This window comes from Quercus robur, chromosome 5, assembly GCF_932294415.1.
Source record: "Quercus robur chromosome 5, dhQueRobu3.1, whole genome shotgun sequence".
Lineage (NCBI taxonomy): Eukaryota > Viridiplantae > Streptophyta > Magnoliopsida > Fagales > Fagaceae > Quercus > Quercus robur.
The window spans coordinates 7,380,643-7,392,533 of record NC_065538.1 but is presented as its reverse complement, the minus strand read 5'-3'; the positions used below and the strand labels follow the sequence as shown (position 1 = coordinate 7,392,533).

General features: G+C 37.9%; 1 pseudogene; it reads right to left on the bottom strand.

The window, feature by feature from the left end:
- Nucleotides 1-4,739: 4,739 nt before the first annotated feature.
- LOC126727736 (phytochrome B-like) lies at nt 4,740-11,428 on the bottom strand (annotated as a pseudogene).
- Between the last annotated feature and the right edge of the window lie 463 nt (nt 11,429-11,891).

Here is an 11,891-nt window from a genome sequence, read left to right as displayed (position 1 = left end):
AATTTGATAGCATTAATGGTGTGATAGTTTCAAGATTTTATTAGTTGACCAAGCGTTATTTCTTTAGCATGACTCACATTTCGTTGATTAAATAAAAAGTGTGTATCAAATGTTGTTTCTTGCATATTGTGTTATATAAATTATTTATATTCTTCATTTTAAGATGATTTTTAGGAACTTAATTTAAAATTTTTTAACTTGTTCATTTTTAATTAAGCTATTTTTATAAGGATATTATCTACTTATTTTTAGAATAAATTTAATCACGATTTTGATTCACTCATGATCTCAAAAATCACAATTGTATCATTATATAATTAAAAAGTAATGATGTCACAATTTCAATATTTTATTAATTGACCAAGCCGGTCCAAGCGGCTTTTCACATGTCTTCTTAGTATGACTCGTGTTTCGTGATTAAATAACAAGTGTATACCGAATGTTGTTTCTTACATAAATGTTGTGTTATCCAAATTATTTATATTATTAATTTTTTAGATTATTTTTGGGGACTTCATTTCAAAATTTTCCAATTTAATTCAGTTATTTACTAGAATAAACTTGTTCATTTTTAATTTAGTTAATTTTAGGAAATTATATTTTTTTTAAGAATAAATTTAATCTTGATTTTGATTCACTCATCATCTTGAAAATCATAATTGTATCATTCTATATAATTAAAAAAATATGTAGTAACAACCAATTTGATAGTTGTAGGGACACGACTATTAAACGACCCATGAAAGACATTGGACTCGTAAGTAAAGGACCCTTACAATATGATTTGTAGAGAGTGAGCTTGAAAGGCAAGACCTTGGTCACAAGTGAGCGGTTTGGTCGTCGTTTTTATAGAAGCTTACACATTGGAGGACTTGGCTTAACTAGCTAAGCCTTCCACTGGTGTGGGTAGTAAGATTTAAGTCCTCGGACAGCATCCGAGGAGCATCGTCTTCTTCCCCTTCTCCCCCCTTAGGACTTTATCCTCCTTCCCCTTTTATACTAGTGTTCACTTTCCTTTTATTGTCCACGTGTAAGTTTCACTTTTTGGGGTGCAGACCTGTCCTGTCAATCCATACCTAGAGTGGTTGGGGGGTGGTTGGAAAAGTTAAATAGCATAGTTTGGAGTATGAGCCTGTCAGATGCAGGATTCTGTACTACAATGTTGGCAGCTTTATCCCTTGTCCTGCCCCTGTACTGAGTTTGTCCTTTTCTTCAGGCGTTTTGTGAGATGCTGAGCATAAGATCATCCTCGACCATATCCTTGGGCCTTTTTTAGGCTTTCGTTATGCGTACTCGGCAATAGCTCTCCTCGGCTTAGGCCTTGGGCCCTAATGTAGAGTGGACCTAGGCCACGAATTCTCTGGCCTCACAATAGCCCCTTAAAATCCTGCTGCTCGACTTTTTAGTTGGGGAGGAGGGTTTTGGTGATGTTGGGCCCACATCATGGCTTGCTCAAATTCTGTACTTTATTGATGCTGGTGTTTTTCCATTTGCTCGGGAGATGTGCCGAACTAAGAGGCATTCCTTTAGTTTTACTCACGCAGTGTCCTTGACGTTTCAGTGCTCGAGGCGCGCCTTCACAAGGATCTTCAGATCTTATGGTTGCAGATGGTGTTGAAAATCGAGCCAAAACCGTCTTGTCCGTAGCATTCCTTGGAACCCTACATAAATTAAATGCCACCAACCTGCCCTTTATATAAGTAGGATAGGAGGTTATTCCCCTTACATATAAACCCTTCAGCTCCTTCAAATTCATAATCCTTCATCCATAATCACAATCTCCATATCCAGTGCAATCCACCCTTAGTGCAATATGTTTGAGGCACGGGTGGGGGTGAAGGAATCATACCCGCCACAGAGGCACCGGATCCTTCCGAGACTCAAGGTGGTGCGGTCTGGACAGGGGAGACATAGACTCAAGATAATCTTCCGTTTTGAAAAGGTGGGGATGATATCTCCGCCTCTTTCAGTCAAAATCCGAAGCAGGTACTGGTCGCATCAGATCCTTGGTGCGTCAGAAGTAAGGTTTTCCGCCATCAGCGCCGTCTGCTCTATCGCAGGCATGGCTAACATGGAGGCTCATCAACTTCCTGTGTGGCCATCGGCGTGCACCCCGCTCCCTGCACCTTTTCTTCAAAGGTGCTAGCTCCATGTTAGGTTCTTTTGCTACCTGAGTTATGGGCATGTAAAAGTACTGAATAATGGTTTCCATAGACAACGTTCTGGAACTGCTACATCTCCCTTCTCTGCGCCTCTTCTTCTGTTTTTTTTTTTTTTTTTCATTTCCTTGTATCTTTTCTTTTTGCTTATGTAGTTAGTTTTCAGTATGAGCTTATTCAAGCTCTTTCATTGTACGCTGTACTATTTCTTTGTCTTAATAAGAGATGGATCTGTTTCCTTTTAAATACTTTTCTTTTTTGCAGCAATTACTTTGTGAATGGGATACTACATGTGTATTTTCCTTTAATGATACTTAGAGCAGGAAACCTTGAAATAGAAAGCTACTAATTTGAACTTATCGACATTATCAAGTATAATAATGCTAATTCACAGTAGATTAAACTTATGAGACTAACCGAGATAACAGCTGAGTGCTCCGTAATGCATGTGAGGCAACCGTCTGAGAACGATAAACTCAAAATAAACCATCCGAGAGGGTTGCCGAGTAGTGAGGGACTTTGGCCGTGTTTTTGATAACACCTGACCCTATCACAATCGCATCAGTTCCCTTGGTATTGAGGATCCGAGGGTAGACTGGGGATTCCATTCAGTCTAGGGATTAACCCAACTATTAATGGGTAACTCCTCTTCGGGGTAGATTTTAAGGGCCATATAACATCCAGGTTGTGTCCAAAACTTGTATTTTTTCTCTTAAGTAGTTGGTTTCCCCATAGGCTTGAGTCCGAGGACTATACAAGGCCTTGGTTCTGTCAAAAACTTGTGTTTTTTTTTTTCTCTTAAGTAGTTGGTTTCCCCATAGGCTTGAGTCCGAGGACCATACAAGGCCTTGGTTCTGTCCAAAACTTGTATTTTCTCTGTTAAGTAGTTGGTTTCCCCATAGGCTTGAGTCCGAGGACCATACAAGGCATTGGTTCTGTCCAAAACTTGTGTTTTTTTTTCACTTAAGTAGTTGGTTTCCCCATAGGTTTGAGTCCGAGGACCATACAAGGCCTTGGTTTTGTCCAAAACTTGTGTATTTTCTGTTAAGTAATTGGTTTCCCCATAGGCTTGAGTCCGAGGACCATACAAGGCCTTGGTTCTGTTCAAAACTTGTATATTTTCTGTTAAGTAGTTGGTTTCCCCATAGGCTTGAGTCCGAGGACCATACAAGGCCTTGGTTCTGTCCAAAACTTGTGTTTTTTCTCTTAAGTAGTTGGTTTCCCCATAGGCTTGAGTCCGAGGACCATACAAGGCCTTGGTTCTGTCCAAAACTTGTGTTTTTTCTCTTAAGTAGTTGGTTTCCCCATAGGCTTGAGTCCGAGGACTATACAAGGCCTTGGTTCTGTCCAAAACTTGTATGTTTTCTGTTAAGTAGTTGGTTTCCCCATAGGCTTGAGTCCGAGGACCATACAAGGCCTTGATTCTGTCCAAAACTTGTATGTTTTCTGTTAAGTAGTTGGTTTCCCCATAGGCTTGAGTCCGAGGACCATACAAGGCCTTGGTTCTGTCCAAAACTTGTAGTTTTTTTTTTTTTTTTTTTAAGATTAGCCCCTCGGCCAAGGTGGGGGGGTGGGTGTTAGCTTGACGTTGGAAACCCCTAAAGCTGCCCGTGCCATTGACACTGCGAGGCGTAGCCCCTAGCAGAGATTTATGTAGGGACAACAACAGCGTGTTGCCGAAAACGGAGGAGGTTTCGCAGATCCTTATTTGACAGAGGCTTGACTCCGCCACTACCTGGACCAACGCGCAAGCCTTCCCACAGACGACGCCAATTGTAGGGACACGATTATTAAACGACCCATGAAAGACATTGGGCTCGTAAGTAAAGGGCCCTTACAATATGATTTGTAGAGAGTGGGCTTGAAAGGCAAGACCTTGGTCACAGGTGAGCGGTTTGGTCGTCGTTTTTATAGAAGCTTACACATTGGAGGACTTGGCTTAACTAGCTAAGCCTTCCACTAGTGTGGGTAGTAAGATTTAAGTCCTCGGACAGCATCCGAGGAGCATCGTCTTCTTCCCCTTCTCCCCCCTCAGAACTTTATCCTCCTTTCCCTTTTATACTAGTGTTCACTTCCCTTTTATGTCTTCGGCAACAGCTCTACTCGGCTTAGGCCTTGGGCCCTAATGTAGAGTGGACCTAGGCCACGAATTCTCTGGCCCCACAATAGTATTAATAGTGTGATAGTTTCAAGATTTTATCATTTTACCAAGCATTATTTCTACATGTCTTCTTAGTATGATTCGTGTCTCGTTGATTCAATAAAAAGTATGTACCAGATGTTGTTTATTTTATAAATGTCATTATCCAAATTATTTATATTCTTTGTTTTGAGATTATTTTTGGGGACTTAATTTGAAAATTTTCCAATCTAATTCAACTATTTAGTAGAATAGATTGGTACAATTTTATTTAAGTCAGGTTTTTAAGTATATTATCTAAATTTTCAAAATAAGTCACCTCGAAAATCATAATTGTATCATTTTATATAATTAAAAAATTGATCTAATAACTGTCCAGCTAATAATATTAATGTTGTGATAGTTTCTCGATTTTGGGGCCTCTTCTTAATGCTAATAATTTAGTCAATACTCTTTAAGCCTCTCCGAGGCATAGGAAGTTCTAGAATAACTAAGAAGTAACTTCTTTCTGACTCCCTGATATATTCGACTTCACCATTCATGAGCCCTACAATCTTTCTACACATCCTCAGCCCTAGGCCTTCTTCAGTCAACCATCCACTGCTATGAAACATGTCCTGAACCGATTCAGGAGGAAGACCTTCACCAAGGCTTACCATCCTTCATAAATAAGATCAATATTAGTTGAATCAATATCAAAGAAATTAATAATAAGATCCATCTCCACACACACACATATATACCTAAAATAAGTTGCAACTTGCAAGTGATAAAAAATTACTTCCATATAATCTTTTTTTACAAAAGAAGTTGGCTAACAAGGAATCCATAATTGAAATTAATTCAAAAGCACATATCAGTAACACCATGCCAACATAATGCACATGGGAATCATAAGTATGGTACCACAAGTTTATTCACCAAATATCAAGCAACTAACTTGCTTAAAGCGCATGCTTGTAAAATTGCTGCTCTAAGAGATTTACATAATAAATTCTACCCCAAAAAAATAAATTATCATATATTAGGGATGCAACTCTGACTAGTTAGTCTAACCCTAACTTTTTTAATTATTAAAAATAAAATAATAAAATTAAAAATAAAAATAAAAACCCAAACATTTATCAGTATTTTGCAGGATTTCAGTGTTGGCGAGCATATCAACAAGGTGTTGATGGATTAACATAAATTTAAAAAATTGATGATGCAAGCAAGTCTAAGAGGGCATCTAAGTTTCATAGGACCTCAAGATTATGTTAGAGAACCTCCCATGACAGCTCAAAGTGTAGTCAACCTTCCAGACCTCAAGAGTACTGTAAGGATATGTCATATATCTACAGAACCCAAGTCACAAGCCTCTTTGGCACGGATAAAGACAACTAAGGAAAAGCCTCAGCATGTTATAGGTAAGAGGCATACTAAAAACTTTAAACCATCATATTGTGAAAATTTACAGAGATAGTACAAACAACAATCCATTCTAGGACCAATAGTTGCCACCATAAAACACCTACATGTTAAGTGTTAGTCAAAGATTTTGTTAAACTCACACGATGACTCAACTACTTCAGATCTGGTTGAATGCTTAACTTGTTTGAATCAGTCCAATATGACGCTTTTTTTTTTTTTTCAAAGAACACAAAATATTATTGACAACTAAGTATACTGATGATTAGGAGTGTTGAAGGACAAAATTAAGACGACCATTAATTAAAACCAGCAAAATTATGTTAGTGCACACACAGACAAAACATATACATTATTGACACCAGCTCAACTTTATGGGAAAAATAAAATGAAGGAATTATTCCTTTCTAATAAATAGGTAATAATCCATCATGGTATAACTAGAAAAAGGGTAAAAATGAATTGGAATCCAACATACTTGAATCCGGTACGCACAAGAGTGTGTCCATCAGAAATTTGCTTGAAGCTTGGACGAACACGAATCTCTACCCAACCTTCTGGTGGTGGTGCATAACGCACCATATTCACCAAAAAATCAGCTAGGACCTGTTGAATTCTTATTTGATCACCGTAAACAGCTAATGATTTCGTTTCTTCCGGAATATCACGAATCAATTGCAAATTTTTTTCCCTCAGCAGCATCATTACTTGGCTAACAACAGAATTTATGACACACCCAAGAAAGAATTCTCCCTTCTCAAGCTCCAATGAACTGATTTCGAATAAAATAACATTGGAGTTCAGATGAGATGTTAAGACAAACATGGATTTAAACATGGTAGCAATGAATTAAGACATGATAAAAATACACGGCATCATGTTCAATCAAAGGGCACGATCTGTGTCCTTAAACAGGGTTATGGACCACAATCTGTGGAACCAGCGGGGAAAATAATCAAGTTAATGGGATAAAACCACGTTTCTTTAGCCCGGATGCAAATTGGTAGATTTGTTGAGATCCCCAAAACTTTTTTCAGTACATTTACAGTACTATGAAGGATATCACCATCTATACAGTCATATATTTTTGGCTTATCTAGAACAAAAGCTACTGTTAAAGGGAACAACATGATATCAATCTGGCTGTCTATATCATATAATTGGCAGAAACACGCATTAGATTTAGATTCACTGTAAAGCCAATACAGAGATGTCAAAAACTTACAACTAGTATACATTGCATATGAAATAAATTTGTAAGCCTTTAGTAGGCAATTGACAAAAAATACTGCTACATGCATCACATTCTCTTTTGCATAAACTGATAGTTTTAACTGACTTGTTTAAGAAAAACTCACCTATCGTCAATTCTCTCCAGATCAACGTCCTTTGTAATCTTCAACATCTGCTTCACACAAGCAGCACTAGTCTCAAGAACTTGCCTTTGATCTTCAGTCATGTCTGTAGCCTCCAACAGTGAGTTAGTAAGGTGAATACCACTCAAAGGATTCTTTACTTCCTGGCAAATGTAAGCCAACTCTGTCATTCTTGCAAAGCATTTCTTCTTCTGTTGCCTCTGAACTTTCAGAGCTTGCTGCAATTCAGGAGTAGCAATATGCAAGAAGCAGAAGGCTCTAATAACCTGGCCATCCATATTTACCCTCTTGTTTGCAGTCAAAAGAGCCTGTACATATCTCCCATTTTGATCAAAGAAAGAAAATGGGAACTTATCTGTGTCTTGCCCTCCAATTGCATTGTGCAAGACAATCATGAATTTTGACAAATCATCTTGACCCATGAGCCGACAGCAACTGCCAAAAACCTCTCCAACTAACATTTTTCCTACAATGTCCCCTCGGGCCCACCCAGTGAGCTTTTCCATAGCGGTGTTCCACTCGGAGCAACACGTATTATCATCTGAAGCAAATATGGGAGGGATCAAAGGATTGGGACTATGAACAATAGCCTTGTAATCACCTTGAATGTTGATAAACTTATCCATCACCACTTTTTGACCAGTAACATCCTGACCAACAAAACAAACTCCTACTATATTATCTGTGTAATCCTTGCTAGAGCAAGCATTGACTACCACAAATACAGCCCTCTTATGATGCTCAGGGCCAAATGTCCTCAGTTTTATCTCTACATTCTTATCTTCTTCACCTGCATTGATTAAACTAAAGTGATATACAAAATGTTATCAAAACCAACTCCCATCCAAGGCAAATACTAAATATTATGTATCAACGGATAGAAGGTTGCTTCTAAACTCGGATACTAATCAATATATTGTAAACCAATAGTAAGAATAAGATTCTAACATTCCAACCCCTAAAACATGGAGATTAATGGTTTTCTCTTTCTCTTCTTGGCACAAGAATCCATTTTTTAACACCAACATCATGTTCAGGTCTATTTTAGTTTCGTCACTGTGTTGGCATTTCTTATGTATATTGGATATCATGCCACTCTCCATGTCAGGATGCTAGCAACATGATCAGCATCCACATGATAGGGCATCCATTAGGTTTTTTAGGGAGAACATAGTGGAAACTTCAACTTCTTAGTAAAACCTACTTATAGTAAAGGATGGTTTCAAATGTCCTAATATCTTGCAGATATAATGCAAATATATTGACGCAGCACAAGCAACAGCTAAACTTTTGGCAGATTACAAATTTACTCTCTCAAATGGGAAGAATAATTAAAGACGCAAGCTAACACATATACTGGTCAACTGATGAGATTTAGGACATCCCATTCAAACGAAGTCATCACATCATACGTAGAGAAAGTGAGCAACTTCTTGCTTTAAATCTAATCCGCACCATGCACTTCAAATTTAAAAAAAAAAATCAAAATTAATGCAACATACTTGCAGCTTTTATTGTCAGCAAAAAACTCATTTTTTTTAATTATTTTAAGATCAATGGATTTCTTTGTGCCTTTTGATGCAATACAGAATGAACTGGACCAAAACATTTCTACAGGATGCCAATACAACCCCCTTATTAAACTTTTAATATTGGCAGGAACAAAGACAATATGTATTAATCGACTACCTCTTAAAGCTCGAGAAAGAAGCTTGTCTACTGTTTCTTCGTATTCTTTATAAATAAGATCACGAACCAAAGACTTCCCCATAGCTTCTTCAACTGAGAGCCCTGTCAACTCTGCAACCTTTGCATTCCACCCATTTATACAGCCATCAACATCTACAGCAAATATAGGAGCAGTTGCAGTCTCTATCAACCTGACCATTTCTCTTGCAACCGAACTGAGTTCATCCATACCTTGCAACTCCATGTCCCCAAGCTGGGCATGTACAATAGCCTTAGGATTGCTTGGCTCAGCATCTCTAAATGAGTCTCGCAGAAGAAGCTGCAGAGAGTGGATTGCACCGATTTCTGCTTTCTCCCATGGCAAGCTGCGGCTTTTTACCACTTCTAGAAATGCCTTGAAAGAAGAGCGCGGCTGCATCCTCTGCCCATCATCCTTGTCCTCAGGGTGATGCTTTGCGCCACCCTATTTGATCTCTTTTGCAGTGTGGGACCGGAACCAGAACAGGAAATCCCTTTTTGTGATATAAGCAACAGCCATTCCACAAACTGCATCTCCAAGTGAGGCTGCTCCATCGTACCCAGCAACACCCAAACTGTCTGTGCTGAAACGTGTGGAATTTCCGTGGAAAGCCAACAACCACTCTACTATGTCCTTTATCTGGGCCTCAGTTGGGGTCACACCCAGAGGGTAGTACTTCCCTTGATGGTAGAGGGCTGCCCCATCACAATTCACAAGGTCCATAATACCAGCCATTTTAGTAACGATCCCCGTAGGTGAGTCACGAAGAAGCATACCACACAACAGGGTCTTCGTCATTAAAACACGTTTCTCCAACATTTGTGATGACAATTGCAACTCCATATTCAATCGGAGTCCAAAAGCCTGTATTAAGAACTCACAAGCATTGTGAAGAGGGAATGGAATGCACCTAGCAGAAGTGTGATGACAAACCACCAAACCCCATAACCTCATTGAACTCCGCCCACCAACTCCTTCCTCATCATTTCCTTTGATAATAACCGACATTGCCAATGAGGCAGTCGAGCCCATATTAGCCATATACTAAGCATGACAGCCATGAGGAGCACGAAGCGTTGAACCAACAAAGCACAAAGGCTGCTCAATCCTATCATGCTGAATCACCCTAACCGGCATGGCATGACAATCCACAATCATCCTAACCCTGCTCTGCTTAAATAAAAACCTCGAGGCTTGAGGTATATCCACGGCCAGATAATGCAACCCAATATATGGCTCCAAATCCGGCCTCTTACTCTCTGCCACAACCTCACCATGCTCATCCTCATGAAACTTATACACCATAGCCCTATCATACCCAGTAAGCTCCCTCACTCTCTCCACCATGGTATCACACAATAACTTAATATCCCCACCAGGTAATGACTGCAATGAAGAGATCGCCCGGGCAGCCAGCTTCTGTGGTTGAACCGCCCCGGCAATCAACAGAGCTGGGTCCTCAGTCCTTGCAAGTTCCAAATCAATTACAATCCCAACATCTATCCTATGCAAAATCGCGTAAAAGGGCTTCCCACAATTCTTGGAATCAATCCTAACTGGGTTCCACAACGTGATTTCCTTAGCTCTAAACGCCTTCTCAAGCAAAACAGAGCTGGAGTTCGTGAAGAGCGTCCTCACATCAGTCCCAATTGTCAAAATCTCAGGCTTTTCTAAACTGGGAACTGACTGAGGCAAAAGAGCAAGCATGTCGCGTGCGTTTTCACTATAACCAATTACACTGAAAGAAGCTGCGTCTACAGCAATCATACAACCAAAAGATTTCTTTGAGCCAAGTTTTTAAAACATTCTCTAAAACTTCAAACTAAATTTAACATCAATTTAAAATCATCTTTTCACTCGATGAAGAAAATTGATGGAAAATGCAATGCCCTTACTACTAGGATTCCTAGTGTTCTTTTATTGCTATAAAGTTTAAATGGGTTTTATAACTCTAAGCTTGATCTCATGCTATGTTTTCCAAATTATTTATATTCTTTTATATATATATTTTGGAGATTTAGTTTGAAAGGTTTCCAATTGAATTCAGCTATATTGGGTAGAATAAACATGTGCAAATTTACATAGGCCAAGCTTATGAGGATGAAATATAAATTTTCAGAATAAATTTAATCTCTAATTTGATTCACTTGCCACCTTCAAAACAAAATTGTATTATTTTATATCATTAAAAAAATTGATGTAATAAATGTTGATCTAATAGCATTAATGGTGTGATAGTTTCAAGATTTTATTAGTTGGCCAAACGTTATTTACACATGTCTTCTTAATATAACTCTCATCTTGTCCATTCAATAACAAGTTGGCCAAACGTTATTTACACATGTCTTCTTAATATAACTCTCATCTTGTCCATTCAATAACAAGTACGTATCAAATGTTGTTTTTTGCAAAAATGTTATGACGCATATTTAAAATATCTTATTGTGTTTATTTAAAAAATAATGTGTTACTTTTTTTTTTATTATTAAAATATGAATAGTTCTAACTTCTAAGAGTCATGACCATGTGTGTTCTTAGTGTGACTTGCATCTCATCAACTCAATAACAAGCACTTACCATAAGTTACTTTCTTGAGACTTACCATGACAAATAGTAGAAAATACATTAATGCATCCATTTCCAAATATCCATACTTTTGTTGGGTCCTAAATATGAGTTTGGCTCCTAAATTATATGAAAAAAAATTTGAGTTTCATCCCATGATTTTGGGGTCTTCAATCGAAGTATACAAAATTTGATCAATTATTAAAAATAAAAATTATAGCTTTCTTTAAGCCAAGTTTAAACATTCTATAAAACTTCGAACTAATTTATCTTCAATCTTAAATAATCATTCCATTGACAACAAAAAATTGATGGAAATTGTAATGTCCTTGATATTAGGATTCATAAGGTTTTTTATTACTATAAAGTTTAACCGAGTTTTGTAACTTTAAGCTTGATTTCAATGTTGTCTTATCGTAGGATATCACTCAATACATTGATTGACTTTACTTTTCTTTTCTATTGATGGGCAAATGTTGATTGATTTTATTACTTATTTATTTTTCTTTTACCGTTTTTGGAAAAAGAAAATAGTA